At 36.8% G+C, this 16,821-nt stretch overlaps 1 long non-coding RNA gene across 1 annotated transcript; it reads left to right on the plus strand.

Moving 5' to 3' along the window:
* Positions 1–1,666: 1,666 nt before the first annotated feature.
* Positions 1,667–14,816, plus strand: LOC128198540 (uncharacterized). The gene is made up of 2 exons (XR_008251296.1): positions 1,667–1,971; positions 13,679–14,816. It is a non-coding gene; the product is annotated as an uncharacterized LOC128198540 (long non-coding RNA).
* Positions 14,817–16,821: the final 2,005 nt, after the last annotated feature.

The raw sequence follows: 16,821 nt of genomic DNA on the forward strand, positions 1-16,821 counted from the left end.
GTACTTACAGACAGAAAAATAATGCGAATTTGTTTTATACTCGTCAGAGATCAGGGCTAAAGATTAGAGAAGGAATATAATAAGAAAAAATATATCAATAAAAATCTTACATCCACTCAATACCGTAGTAAACTAGGCAAGTAAAAGTTTATGTGGCAGTTACCCTCTAGATTACCTACTAAAAGTTCAAAGAATCTGATTATTATCGATTACATACATTTTTATGTTTACTTATTAGAATCTAATATATTTATCCGAGAAATTCTTCTACTCTTATAGTTAATATAGATAGATAGATATACTTTATTTGCACACTACAAAGCCAAATACAAGTGAAATAAAAACATATTAAAAAGAGATCAGCATACACTGAGGCCTTATTTCTAAGTAGCGATTTCTTCGGTTTAGGAAAACTTAAGGACATCAGCTTCTTAATTCTCTACGCATACCTGTGAATTTTATTAATTCTCTATGCTAATAATCAACCACACTGGCAAAATGCGGATTGGCAGGCGTTGACAATTACCACTGTTGAGCACGAGAGGAGACTCGTGCTCAACAGTGAGTCGAATACGATTATGATACGACTCCAATTAAAGGGTTTTGCTATATTAGTTTTTCCTCATAATCATCACGCCGATCCAATGCGGGTTGGCGGGCTAATATAATAGAAATATCACTCATGTTGTCGTCGAGAAAATATAAAAATATTACATTTTATACTTGAACGGTTGAGGGTCTGACCCCTTGAAATCTGCTGCCTTCCAAACCCACCACAGTCCAAACTCCATCATTCACTACTTACCTTTAGTACGACCATTCTTTTTTTTATTCTTTACAAGTTAGCCCTTGACTACAATCTCATCTGATGGTAAGTGATGATGCAATCTAAGATGGAATCGGGCTAACTAGGAGGATGAAATCCACACATCCCTTTCGGTTTCTACACGACGTCGTACCTGAACGCTAAATCACTTGGCGGTACGTCTTTGTCGATATGGTGGTAACCAGCCAAACCTGGACCAATTAAGAAAACCTCTATCGGTCCAGCTGGGGATCGAACCCAGGACCTCCGTCTTGTAAGTCCACTAAGCGCATACCACTGCGCCACGGAGGCCGTCAAACCATATTGGCTGACAGCCTTTCAAAAAAGAGGTGTATAATGAATCGCATGGTGTGTATCTAGTATGATTATTTAGAAAATCTCATTGCTCATTGTGAAATTTTTCTTTCATAAAACGTAATACGTTCATAAACAATAACTATCTACGTAGGATATGAAGCCATAAAGTTTTCAATATCCACTTGAATCCACCACTACTCAAAGGGACAATCAAACTGAAAATGCACAATACAACTTTCATAAAAGGCTTTTCAAACTGTAGCGAAAGTTTATTCTCGTCTCCTTCTATAAACTACTGGTTCTTTATGATTCCGTTCGAGGCATTTACAGTGATATAAAACTTTTTTACGAGACGCAACTAAACATATCGTATTGTTTGCAATCCAGTGCTTTATGTCTATTGGGATATTTAATTTACTGTGGTCGGAAAGCTGAAATGAAAAGCGTTTCCCGGTAAATGCCACTGAAGGAGACTCTATTACGGTCTGCGTAGAGTATTGGTACATGTATCCATAGGGACGTAGGTGGATCAGTAATATTTCAAAACTGTTAGAGAGTGGACGTATAAGCTCTCTCTCTACAACTATTTCATATATTTGTTTTGTTCTTTTTGAAGTATTATGAAGTTTCATATGGACAAGTTCTATCTGATATACATTTTTAATAAGTTCTACTATTAATTTTAATGTGACTATCGTAAATAAATTATTAGATTTATCTTAAAAGTTTATCGGTGGCGCAAAGTTTCGTACCTAGAAGACGTAATATAATTTTGGTGGCAAAATTGTATTGAGTGCAGTTTTATACCCGCTGGATTTATTTATAGCTCCAACAATGAAGAACATGAGGTAAGGATTTGTAAGTAAAATCAATTGAGGATTCAATTAGATAGGTACATAATATATTTATACTAACTAGCCCTAAGCTTCCGCTTATAGTGTATTGGTTTTGTTCAATACCTCGGAAACATCAATTTATTTCTGAATGAAAGTTCCCTAAAGGTCGTAGCTCATTAATGCCACCCGGGACTTGATCCGCACCGCCTCGCACCTAGGCGTCTACTTGTAGTCGGCAGGTGGACCACGGATGGACACCGGGTTGTCACCAGTGATCCTCGCGTGTTCAACGAATTTCCGAGTAATCAATCGCAAGTAGTAGTTGCCAACAGCGAGCTATCATCGAGTGGTCAACTTGCAGTCTAGTAGAATACTAACCACATACTTATTTTGCGTGAGTAACACCGCAGTGTACTATAACAATATTAGGAATTATCAGTTGTTTAACGTACGAGTATATTATCTGGGTTCTAGTCCTTGATCGGAAAATATTGAGCTACTCACTCTTCCAAGTTTCTATATTAGCCCGGAGTTCGACGGTGAGCGGTGATAAAAGAGAGAGAGAGAGAAAGAAAGCTTGTTAAGCAGTCCTTCTCAGCCATTTTCATTAACCTGACATCTGATAGTAGTAGTAGATTTTAATAGAATCGAACATTATTAAATAAGCTCTCCATTGGGTCAACGTGGTGGGTGTAAACTCCAAATCCGCTCGAGAGAGGCTTCTGATGGTAATGGGCATTCAAATGATCATAATGATAGGATATTTTTGTATGTTATGATGTTTTTGTAACCATAGTTAACCATGAAACTTGTACCTGTCGACTTACGAAGAAAGCTAGGAGTGGCGGCCCATCGACCCTGAAGTTCCTACTCAGGAAAATTACATGACCGTAGCATGCATGTTTATTGTATAGTGTATATATACATCTGTGTTTGTTAAGTGTCGACTTACTGTAGGTAACCTGCGCTAGGTCGTTTGTATCGCCCTATGGAAAATTCATGAAAGTTTAATGAGTTTTATTTTCCAGCATTCGGTATTTTCAAAGTTGAGTTAAACATAAATTACTTCCGTAAGGAACGTAATAAGTTAGTGAAATTTTTATGACTTATTTATTTATTAACGCTATATTTGTACACAGCAACATAAAAAGAAAAAACTAGTAACAAGATAGAAAAGTATACTATAGAAGTAGGATACAAACTCACGACAGTATTATCACGAAAATCGCTTGACATACAAAGATAAAATTTGGCAGAGAGGCAGTATATAGTAAGCAAACATCCGCTAAGAATAAATTTTGTGACAGGGCCGAATTAAGGAGGTCGAAGTCGTGGGCATGCGCTATTGTTTTGATATTTACAGGTATAATGAATAGAAATAGAAAGAAAGTCTACGATAGCCAGACTTGCCTCATTTTATAAAGGCTGAAAGTTTGTCAGCCCATGCTTAAGCCCATATATAAGCTTATTGCCCATAGGTAAGTTTGATAGCCAATAACTTATAGAGTTTGAACCGTGGTAGCTTAGGAAGGTATAGTCGAATGATATCTTTATGACGTCTTCGAAATCCGATAGTCGCTACGCGCAGGTCATACTCTTTTTTTATTTTATTTTATTCTTTACAAGTTGGCCCTTGAGTACAATCTCACCTGATGGTAAGTGATGATGCAATCTAAGATGGAAGCAGGCTAACTTGTTAGGAGTAGGATCCACACTACTTTTCGGTTTCTACACGACATCGTACCGGAACGCTAAATCGCTTGGCGGTTAGTCTTTGTCGGTAGGGTAACTAACTAACTACGTACGGTAACTAGCTTCGGCCGAAGCCTCCCACCAGCCAGATAAAGTCTGGACGCATGTGGCGATGTCGGGCAATACCCTGAAGCCGCCCCCATACGTTACCGCGGATACCTTCAATCTTTTAATGCGCAGCTTAACGCACGATGTTCGGAAACGTTATAAAGATTGCTTCCGACTATAGCAAGCAAGTCCAGACTCCAGACCTTCAACCGTAAACTAGATATATAGAGGTGTTTCTATGGGGTAAAACGTTCAACGGTGTCAAAAAGTTCAATTTATATTCACGGTGATTGGTACTTTGGCTATCGTAAAAATATAAAAATAAAGGCTCACGCCATTATTTCATTTAATTTTCACCAATTTTTTCGCTGAAGAACTCGCAAGGGACCGGTAGTAAGTACCTACCTAATAAATACCAATAACTTGGCTAAGTGGAACACCCGTTGGATTTTAATATAATGTTGATTTTAATATTTCTGGAATCTGATATGAGATTTCAATTAGATCAAAGTAGCTTCTTATTGCAAAAGGAATTTTTAATTAAACGCAACGGTAACGAGAGATCTAAAGGAATTTTCTTTATTACTATAGGGACAACTCCTTTCATTCATTTTATTTTCATCGGAATTTCCATTTCCAGTACCTAATTTCATTCACCTTTACAATGAACAGTATATTATTGGGAATACGATCTGTTCATCGAACAATTCAATTGGAATGAATAGGACGACGCGAACTAGGAGACTGCTTTAAGAGCTTTCAAGAAATCCAGGGCACTCTTCGAAGCGCAAATACATGGATTTGCAACTCTTACAACAGTTGAAAGAATTCATAAAATGCATAGTTATTTAAATATTTTTCTTATCAAATATTCTCAAAGTACTTATTAAAAGAAGATTAAACTTTTTCAATACTTCGACATCCCCAATCAATATAATATTTAAATTCTCGTGTGAAGCAGCTGGACAAATTTTTATGAAATTTTGTGTGTATATCGTAGGTCTGAGAATTGACCAACATCTATTTTTACCATACACCTGAGTGAATAACTAAAGTAAAACTTTAGTTATTCACTCACTTTAAAGTTTACCGAAGGCGAGAGCTAGTATGGAAGAAGAGGCTGTAAATTATCAAACCGCACGTATGTCGTATGACGTTTTATAACACATTTGCAAGGAAACACACTTTGAACACGCTTTCTGAAAATGAATTTGCATCTTTGGCTGTTTTCCATATGATGACATTTTGACACGCTTGTCATTTTTACACAGATACCGAGCACCAGCGTTTTTTTAGGCAAATGCAAAGGTTTTATATTACATTACAGCACACGTGCATTTTACTTTACATTACGGCACATGTGGCTAATGAGATACATTACAATATTGAAATTGTTGAAATAAGAGATACTTTACGAGTAAAAGTGTTATAAAAAATATTACATCTTGAAACAGCGTATTGCTTTTCCGTGCAAAGTAAAGCCACAGTAGAACTCTGTGTAAATGCAATTAATCGTGCACTCTACTTCGGAATGGCGTCCAACTGAGTCTCTTAGGAATTTGTTCAGTATCCTATCACTACAATTTAATAATTGAAGTACCCTGCTGCGTTCGCTCTGTTCTCGTTCTCTTGTAAAGAATAAAAATAAAAAAAGTTCTAGTCCTTGATCGGAAAATATTGAGCTACTCACTCTTCCAAGAAATTTTCTATATTAGCCCGGAGTTCGACAGTGGGCGGTGATACACTCTCGTGCATCTGTAAGCTTGTAAGCAGTCCTTCTCAGCCATTTTCATGAACCTAACATCTGATAGTGATTTTTATAGTCTAACATTGCATTGTATTAAATAAGCTCTCCATTGGGTCAACGTGGTGGGTGTAAACTCCAAATCCGCTCGAGAGAGGCTTCTGCTGGTAACGGGCATTCAAATGATCATGATGATAGGATATTTTTGTATGTTAGGATGTTTTTGTAACCATAGTTAACCATGAAACTTGTACCTGTCGACTTATGAAGAAAGCTAGGAGTGGCGGCACATCGACCCTGAAGTTCCTACTCAGGAAAATTACATGACCGTAGCATAGCGTATATAGTGTATATATAGTGTATATATATAGTTTATACACTATACATATGTATAGTGTATAAACTTATACTTTTGTGTTTGTTAAGTGTCGACTTACTGTAGGTAACCTGCGCTAGGTCGTTTGTATCGCCCTATGGAAAATTCATGAAAGTTTAATGAGTTTTATTTTCCAGCATTCGGTATTTTCAAAGTTCACTCTTCGAAGCGCAAATACATGGATTTGCAACTCTTACAACAGTTGAAAGAATTCATAAAATGCATAGTTATTTAAATATTTTTCTTATCAAATATTCTCAAAGTACTTATTAAAAGAAGATTAAACTTTTTCAATACTTCGACATCCCCAATCAATATAATATTTAAATTCTCGTGTGAAGCAGCTGGACAAATTTTTATGAAATTTTGTGTGTATATCGTAGGTCTGAGAATTGACCAACATCTATTTTTACCATACACCTGAGTGAATAACTAAAGTAAAACTTTAGTTATTCACTCACTTTAAAGTTTACCGAAGGCGAGAGCTAGTATGGAAGAAGAGGCTGTAAATTATCAAACCGCACGTATGTCGTATGACGTTTTATAACACATTTGCAAGGAAACACACTTTGAACACGCTTTCTGAAAATGAATTTGCATCTTTGGCTTGACACGCTTGTCATTTTGACACGCTTGTCATTTTTACTTGCGTTCGCTCTGTTCTCGTTCGGAAGAATCTCTGAAACTACTGTAGGTACGGATTTTCATACGATTTTTAGCGCAAAACATAGAAAATGCTGATTCCATGCCTTTTAAGAAAAACAATAGTTAAGTAATTTTAGTGAGTCACGCATTTTGTTAATGTCTGAAAACCATCCTGGTTACCTTAGCACAATGAGGAGGTTATGTTGGACTTAAACCCCTAAACTTTCAATGGAAACGCGGGGAAATTTTCGCACTTGCCCAGAACATTTCTCACTCACTACTCCACCACGCTGGCCCAAAGCGGATTTGCAGACTTTACACACGTAAAAAATTGAGAAAATTCTCAGGTATGCAGGTTTCCTCACGATGTTTTGGAGACAGAGGTCATATTTACTGGGCTATCACGGATCTCTAACAAAAAACTATTTAATCTATACTTACTTGTATAGTAAGAAGCTGAAAAGTTTGTGTTTGTTTGTTTGGCTAAGCTCACAAACAACTGGTTCGAATTAAAACATTATTTTTGTGATAGATAGTGCTTGTATCGAGGAAAACGATTAACATGGCAAAACCGACAAATTCAAGAGAATTTAATTTCATTACGGTAGGTAGGTAGAATGAAATTTTTTTTTATATTTTGACACATCGCCCGCAACTTGAACTGCGCGGAATTCCTGCTTTCCCGGGGGGCTACATACTGTTCGAATATAAGTTAATGAAATAACCTGTGCGATATTTTAGAACAATTTCTATATTGTATATGGTTTTAATGTTATGTAAAGTATAATGAAAATTATACTTTTATTAGCTATAGATACCGATACAGTTTGACTTTCGTCTGGACCTTTAGAATTTCTACCTTCTAAAGCCAAACTACCTGTCCAAACTCCATGATTGCCTATCATACTTGCTTATTGTAGGAGCTTGAGATGATAAACTTTTAGCTTTGATAAATTTGTTAAACGAGGGAGGTTCACTCAACACAGGCTCTTATTCAGAGTTTTATATTTCAGCTGTAGTATAATCAAAGACATTACTATAACAACATTAATTAGTACCTAGTATTGAGGTTAAGAAAGGTATTACCTGTCTATGTTGACTCATATCAAACTTAATGTAAACAATATTAATTTTGTATAGAACATGGAACAAGGGACCGAAATATATTAATTAACATAAGTTAAGGATTTCTTATAGAACTTAATTTAAAATTTTGTATTTTTTTTTAATTTTCAAACGTCAAAAACGCTCTCGTTAATTTTATGACGTCACGATGTTATTTGTTGTTACTAAAGGAATAAGGTCAAATTAAAGCATGTCCAATTTTTTGGTTCTCTCAGTGAGTATGTATTACGGTTTAGTGTTTACGGGTTTTACTTGACGTCATGAGCCATGACACAGATAAAATATGGACCATCATGGCCGATATCATTTTGGCTCGTACTATCAGAAGAATATTTAAAAATTAAAATATAAAAAAAAATTAAATGAAAAAAATATGATATTTTTCACAGTAAGTACGATAGTCAAGTACCTATGGAGATTGGACCGTAGTGGCCTTTGAAGATACAACGAGATAAGGAATGAGGTGTGTGTGGCTACCGCAGGCTATCAGTCCATACTGTAAATAATCAGTATTTAGTACAGTACAGGTAAATTTTGTATTGATCGGTTAGTGGTTTCAAATGATAAAGTAGTTTATGCTACTCGTAATGATAGTAACTGAGCAACGCAGCAGTTAGCTGATGATTAACTAGATAGGCGGATAAATATAGGCATAAACAATACGCTTGCCAGTTAATTTAATCATTTATTTATAAAATCTGGTAAATATTTATTCTCTGCTATGTTATAACCCACTGTCTATGGTTTATACAATGTTTGATTTACATATTTACCATTGCCAAAATCTACGTTAAGTGCTTAGTGTCTAGGTACTCGTAGGCATATAGGTACTCTATGGCAAATAAAAAATACGAACTATACCTACTTTGGTCAGATCAGTGGCGTAGCATGCCTTGTATCAAACTTAGTTGAGGGGCCCAAATGAAGGCTAAAGATTTCTTACAAAAGACAAAAAAATGGTCGCTTAAAATTAATATGACAGTGACTTAACCTATGTAGAATGTTACTAACCTTACGGATGTCAGCAAATATACTCGAGTGGGGTCTCAAATGAAAGCGCACAGAAAGAGAATATTGATGACTTGATTTCATGACCTTCGGGGGTTTTCCAAAGGAGGATGGCGAAAGTGGGCTTCACACTCAGAAGTGTCGTACACTTGTATTAATTAAAACTATTATTTTATAAGATGCTTGTAAAAAAACATTGAGATTTTACAGAACGGGAATCAAGATTACTTCTATACTTATAACAGTAAAATTGTTCTACTTGTTGCCTGAGACCGAAACGCCCTGTAGTATTTATAAAAAAATTCACATTTATTCGTATGCATAGATAGATATACCTTCTAATTTTAAGGTATATCTCTTTTCTACCGGCTTTTCAAGATTGGTTACCATTTAATTTTTTCTTAGTTTAATCCCGATTAACACCTATTTATGGATTTCCATTATGTACGCTACTACTATCTGCTAGTCCCAAATTACATGCAACCTCGCCATTCTCCTTTTAATTTTATTAATTTTCTCGATCTATTCACCAGTGCGCCTAACATCAGTAAATATGTGAGACCGCTTACATTAGATCTACGATGGAAATTAAAGTCCATTTCTCCCAAAGAGAGGTCATGACAGTGTGCCCTCAGATTGTTTCAACTTTGTGTCTCGCGTCCGTTCAAATAGACGCATCGATTCCGCTGAAATGTTGATTTGATGCTTATCAGGATTATAGGGACGTTTTCCAATATTGAGCTGAATGCTCAATAGCTAGCTAGAAAATCATAGTTAGATAGGCCCTTTGCCTTTATTATCTACTAGCGGACGCCCGCGACTTCGTCCGCGTGCAAATCAGTTTTTCACGAATCCCGCTGGAACCATGGATTTTTTAGTGTGATTCCAAAAAATAAACACCGTAGCCTCAGTATGGATTACTAGCGGACGCCGTTCGCGTAAAATTCCGGAGGAACCATGGAATTTCCCGGGAATATGAGAATATGTTCTACTCCAAAATCCAATTTATCTCTATACTAAATACCATCCAAATCGGTTCAGCGGTTAAGCTGTGTGTAACAGACAGACAAACAAAATAATTTTCGCATTTACTATTAGTTAGATGTATGGGAATGACATTTGCTATCGACAGGTGACTTGATCAAGATCTGTCATTCCCATACATTTTTCTAGTTTTCGAAGCGTCAGCGATCGTAGAAGAAGTATCGCCGTGCCACTTGGCTAGGGGGGCTGAGACCGTGGACTATAGGTATGTACAAGTACATACCAAGTTTAAATCCTGAAGCTGATGGAAAAATCATTGATCATATTTTTCATATTGATATAAGGTTGAATTTTGATTACTGTAACAGCGTCTATTAGGTATGTAATAAATGCGAAAATGTTATAATTTTATTTTCGTCTGGTTCATCTCGACATGTGGAATTTGTTTGTTTGGTATTACGCTCGGTTTGCCTCAAGGCATGTAAAATTGTGTGGCGTTGTTATTTGGTATAATATTGGAAAAATGGAGAGTTGTTTCAGACTTGTTAGCTGGTATCATAATAAATTTATGATTTTTATTTTTTTTAATCAATGTCAGCTCTTGACTGCGAACTCCATTTAAAAATATAAAAGCTGAAATTTACTTGAGCTGGGAATCGAACTCAGGCCCACTATGGTGAGAAAAGGTTGCCAAAAAAGTCCGTAAATAAATAACCTGCGACCGTAGACCACAGCTTAACGTAGGTAAGTAGGTTTACTCTTTACAACACAAGCGTGGAGATATCACAATCGTTCTAGCGTAAACCTTGTTCAGAGTCTCACGCAAGACGTTTCGTCTGACTCTGATCTTCGAGCCCTAGGACTTATATCATATAACTTCTGCGCTAATTTAACCCATAACCACCTTTCCTTTAATTCAATCTTCAAGCAAAAAACGTGCGGTCTTAGGGACCGCTGGCGAAACAATTTTACTATCCAAAGCGTGCACGTGTATTACTCCGAGTGTAAGCGCATTACAGTTCAATGTGTAGAAAAGGTCCATGGACGGGCTCCGCGAAATGCCGCGTAATTTTCGAAAAAAAAAAAAATATTTTGTTAAATCGTTGCAGTCTCTGAGACCGCACTTGGTTAAGGGTTAAAACCTTTTCGCTGCTACGATTCTTTGAGGAAATTTTAAATGCTCAATCAGAAAAAAAATGTCAACTAAAGTATGTACTTAAATAATAATTTCGTAGTATTTTATCCTGATTACTTTGGTAGTAGCTGTAATTTTCGCAATAATAGCTAGATTTCATTTTAGATAATCAGACTAGATGTAACACAATTCCTTGTGGGGAAATTGTTTAAGTGCACCTCCAGCGGATAAAATGGAACGACATTTTATAGTCGATTTAATTAGGTTGTTAAGTTAGTACGTAAATATATAAAATCACAGAATCAAGTGTAAAAGGAAACCTTATAAATCTTGATTAATATAGTGACGGTTCGAAATTATATAGCTTTCAGGTTTTGCGTGGTTTGCGTGGACAGACAGACATACAAATATTTTAAAAAAGCTTGATTGTGTTTTGTTATCATGGGAGTAACTAACCTATATATAAGTTCTTGAAAAACATACTTATATTGAAATCACAGGCAGACACTTCAATTTTATTTATATGTACTGAAAATTAATTTCAATTAACCCTTTGATGTAGAAAAGTAAACATAAGGAAATGTTACGCAATACCGCAAACTGAAGCTGAGGGAACAGTATTCACCTTGCGGTAAAGCAATTACGGCCATCCTATTTCTGATTGATTCCTATCCGTGCCTTAAAATAATTTTGCAGGAGTTGATGCTTTTGATTGAGCACTGTAGCTAATTAAAACTAAAAAAATTCAAAGGAAAAATAAACGCCGAAATATTTCTGAAATAGAAACATTATCAGTAGTTATTTTAACTAATATACTTAATTTAAAAAGAATTTTCAATCGAGAACTAACTGTTTTTTTTTTGTTTATATTAATGTCACCAGCTAAATTACGAACCATTTCAGCTGAATATTTTTCTTTAAATTATTCGGATAAACATAATTTGATTCATTATCAATCGGAAAAAAATTAATGAAAAAAATTCTTTATATGGAACGCCTCTTAAATCCACCCTCGAACTTTAACTAAGTTAACACAACATTCTCAAGCATTCTAAAATGTAACCGGGGAAGATATTGGTCATGAAATTTTTCTCTTAGCTCAGGGACCAATAGTCCAATGCAAAATGTATCTACCTATAAATAGTTTTAACCCACATTTAACAAGGTCAAATCACCGTTTATTCATTGCTAATACTAATGTCAGCCACTGACAATCAAGTAAGCTCACATGCCGGCAACGGCAACAGCTAACGGCTTAACTTCCGATAAAACTGATCGTGTGTTGGTCGCGATGTGTATGACATCATGCCGATCGCGACCAAAACACGGTTTTAGCGGACTTTAAGCCGTTAGCGCTGAACTGCAGGCATGTGGGTTTATTGGATGGTGAGTGGCTAGCTTATCTGGTATCACGTAGGTGCGAGCTTGGATCGTAAATGAAATAAAACCGAAACGTAAATAAACTACTACGCCGCGCTCTCCCGATTAAAGTGTTTCTACTTAGGTATATCAACAAATATTTACCACGGCAACGGCGCTGTGAATAGATTGGTGTAGGCCTTCAGTGTAGACTTTTTGTAGTCCGTGCTTTTTATAGTACTAGTTCTAGTTTTTATAGTACTAGTACTAGTTAGTTCCTAAATCCTACCCACTATTTACTATAGGTACTTTTCAGAAATACATTACAGGATAGGTACTTTACAGGATTTGGATTTGAAAACAATTTCAGTAGTATGAAAGCTCAAACAAATTTCTCCGTCCGTTAGTGAAATATAATTGAAAGAAAATATAGACATCTATCTACATTTTACACTCCTTCGCTCATATAATTTGATGGCTTTATATGTTAACATATGTATAGATAGATAGAAAAAAAAGATAGATATGTCTACGATATGTTTACTTTTTCTGGCGCTGCACTTAGGTAGACAGAGCTAAAACTGAATTCATCTTATTAAATAACTATTAGAAGCCACGCGGTTCCCGTTCCCGTAGGAATAAGGGATAAAATATAGCCTGTAGCACTCGGGTATGGGGTAGCATCCCAACAGTGAAATATTTTCCTAATCGGTTCAGTAGTTCCAGAGCTTTTCCACAACATAGATACACGAATCACACGGGAACCTGGGTTTTTTTCGACATAAAAAGTAGATCAATAACCTCTATCTTCCAGTGAAATGAAAGTTTCATTAAAATCGGTTAAGCCGTTGCAAATATTAGCCCGGACAAGCGGACATACAGATAGTCAGACCTCAATTATAAAAAAGGTCGTTTGTGTGTTGATATCGTGATCTTACGTAGGTACCTGAAACTGAAACTCTAAACACTTCAGAAAACATAGTTGGCTTAACATCACAGACAATTTATCAGCATATTTTAATGCCCCATGATAGACCTTTCTCTTTATTGGAGAAAAAACCCAGCAGATGCCCCGCGGTTTTACTCGCGTACTTCCAATTCCCATTGGAATGCGGGAGTACTACCTACATATAGACTACGTACTAGACTACTACATAACATAAAGACTACGTTACTATGTATTATGATAATGTAGCACTAATGTTGATGAAAAAATGTTTAAAATACATCCACCAGCCTAATTTACTAACTTTGATATAAGTTAGTTGACATAATTATATACGAAATTGAGATTCTATGTAACAAATGTCATGCGGTGCCTAGGTACTGACGCCTCTTCGTGGATATCACACAGTAGGTAGATGACATTTCTCAGTTAATTGATGGTTATTTTAATAGGTTGTTAATAAAAACCAAATTGGCTGTAGTTTCGGAAAATTTACGCTGTAACCGCCCAAACAAACAAAAAATACTTCCTGTGTATAATATTAGTGCCTATAGATTAAAAATAGATATTGTATCGAATTCTTTTTTATTGTTTCAGATGAAGATCCTTCCGAAATCAAGATGAACCGCAACTCAAATGGCGTCGAAGCAAACGGCGAGCTACGCATACTGTTAGTGGTGACAGTAGTGATTGGCTTACTGCTGATGCTCTCCTTGCTGATGTGCTACGCGTGCGTGCTGAAGCGGCTGTGCTGCGGGACTGCGAGGGAGCGGGCGAAGAAAGCTTACGGACAAAGAACGGAGAGTTACCCTATGGGTGACGTCACATTAATATCCCAGCCGACGGAGAGTGAACGTGTTTAATTATGCGGATTATTTGGCGTGCCTACTATTAATCATCATCAGCCGATGGATATCAACTGCTGGACTTATACTTCCTAACGACATTTTTTTTCTGATCGTGTAAGTGCCGTTGGCTCCTTAATGGGACCTCAGCGGCGTCATCGGGGGGTTTGGGCGAGAGTAGATGGGCAGAACGACTATCTAAGAGCGTCATCTGAGACTTGGTCCTCGACTTAGAGGGCCGTTCGGGAAGGGTATTTTGACTTGAGTGTATCAGTCCGGACGCCCCCGATATTGTGAGTTTAAAGCCCACGTCTGGGTGACGTCAGATATCGAGGACCTCGTCTTCGCCGGCGAAGACGCTGTGTAGCTTATGTTTGTGTTGCCTGGGAAGCAATGTCGTTCGTTTTGTCATCGTCAGTATCGTAAAGAACGTTTTTTGGGCACCAAGATCTACAATCAACGTTGGAATCGGAGGATACCGACGACATAACAACACGATTTTGATTTTTAAACCACCTGCAGACATGTTCCCTGCAATCCGCATGGTATCGGCGAGCACCTGCGAGTTCGCCATTCCAGCAGCTTATTAGGACCCCAACGTCCATCGGCAAAATGTAGTGGCCTAAACAATTGATGTAATTGATGATTTAGAATTCCTGTCCCGTAAGCTATATACCTACGGTTTACTGCGTCTAGGTAGGTAGATATCTATATTATATAGACCGTCCCACTACTCACTATAGCGAATATTTGTAGCGAGTTAGTAGATATACTTGGGCATTGTGTATTCAAATGTGTATATGTTATTGTAAATGTAATTAAATAAGTACCTATATTATTAATGTAAAAAAGTTTTAACCTGACTGTTTTTGTTATGATTCTGATCCATATCCAACCAACATACGCCTGGGACTTCGTCAGAGTAAAAATCAGTTTTTCACTAATCCGACGGGAAACAATCCCAGGGAAATTCCGTGGTAAAATGTAGCTTGCTTACATGGTGTTTAATAAACTCCTCTCTCTCCCGGTGTTCCATTAAAATCGGTTGAGCCGTTCCAGAGATTTGCATTATCCCGGACTAACATTAAAAGTTTTTATGATTTTGGTGGTGTTTTAGGATCGTGCCAAGCGTTAAGAAAACAGTATATAATAGGGTTTCCTCAAAAATACTTTTAAAAGTAGGTTGATAAGTAGTTTCGGTTGTTTGTAACAAAGAAAATAAGAACTTTTTTTTCTACAAGTTAGTCAAGTCAAGGGCTAACTTGCCATGAGGTGAGATTGTAATCTCACCTGATGGTAGGTGACAATGCAATCTAAGATGGAAGCGGGCTACCATCGTACCGGGACGCTAAATCGCTTGGCGGTAAGTACGTCTTCGTCGGTAGGGTGGTAACTAGCCACGGCCGAAGCCTCCCACCAACCTATCTACTTATAATAAAAATGCCCTTTAGGGAATCTTTTGTGTACTATATTTCTATTTTATTCAAGAAAAGTTAAGGTTAACCAGAAATCTTATTGAAAATTCTTACTATTATAATAGAAGAACTACTACATACTACTATAATAGAAGAATTCTTACTAGATTAGATACCTTAGGTACGCGTATACCTTTAGAGAGTAAGAACTCAATCCTCAACTAAAACAACAGTAAAACATTATTAATTTTTCTATAGCGTTTATCAATTTTCAGGATAATTACTTTTCCGAGAAGTCCAGGTTTTAATAAAGAAAATATTCACAAAAAATATATGCCTTCTATTTGTTCACCCTAATGCTAGCCACTCACCATCCAATTAGTCCACGTGCCTGCAGCGCTAACGACAGCCGTTATAACTAATCGTGTGTGGTCGCGATATGCATACCATCATTCAGATTGCCAACACACGTGGTTAAGGTCAATAGTTTGGAGCTAAACCTAAGTTGCTTTTTTTTTAAATGAGCTCCCCTTTACTCGGGGTCAGCACGGAACTACTTGCTACCCCATACTATGGCGTTGGCACTATTATATTAATGATTTTAAACTTATTTCGTGGTTGATCATTATGAATGTTATTTAAACGGGTACATACACACGGGTACATAGAAAAAGAACAAGAAAGAGGGTAGATCGATTCTGCCCCTAACAGCTGACTTCACTTCTCATCTCGCAACTTCAGTCCCGTCGTGACCACGATCCATGCAACTGGGTCGAAATATCGACAATAAAAAATCTCGTCGTTTTATCGTACTATTATATTACCCCTCTAGAATGAGATCCTGCGTTAGCCAGTCATATTTTCATGAAGGCTGAAAGTTTGGCAGCCTCTTAACATAGGTAAGTGCAATAGCCAGATGTGGAGTTGTATGGTAGTACGTTATAAAGAGTCCCCAATAGTCATAGCATTATCTTATTCAGCAGTTCACAACACTCAGATAATAAATCACTTTGTTGTTACTACTGAACAACAGTGGCGGATTTACAGACTTACCGCCAGTAGGCTGTTGAATGTTTGCCTCCTACTGACCACTGAAATTCCCTTTCCCTAAATAAAGACAGATGAAAGTATTCAGGTTAGAATAGTTTAGTACAGATGATGATAAAGTGTTACGCATAGTATTTTACTATATGTACACTAGTTACGTACAATACTGGAATATTAGTTAAATTTTCAATACTCAGTTTTTCTATATCCTTTTTGAGGTGCCTTTTTTTATTTCTGCTAGACAAAATCTTTAGGGCCAAATTTGCCGCCCCGCAAAACCTGCCGCCCTAGGCTCCAGCTCAGACAACCGGTAAATCCGCCACTGCTGACCAGTGCCGGATTAAGGTAACTTGATGCCCTAAACAATCTTCCCCTGTGGACATCCATAGAATAAATAAAAAAAAATACCTATGTCGCAGGTACAATATGTACC

The sequence above is a fragment of the Bicyclus anynana genome, chromosome 12, assembly GCF_947172395.1.
Source record: "Bicyclus anynana chromosome 12, ilBicAnyn1.1, whole genome shotgun sequence".
Lineage (NCBI taxonomy): Eukaryota > Metazoa > Arthropoda > Insecta > Lepidoptera > Nymphalidae > Bicyclus > Bicyclus anynana.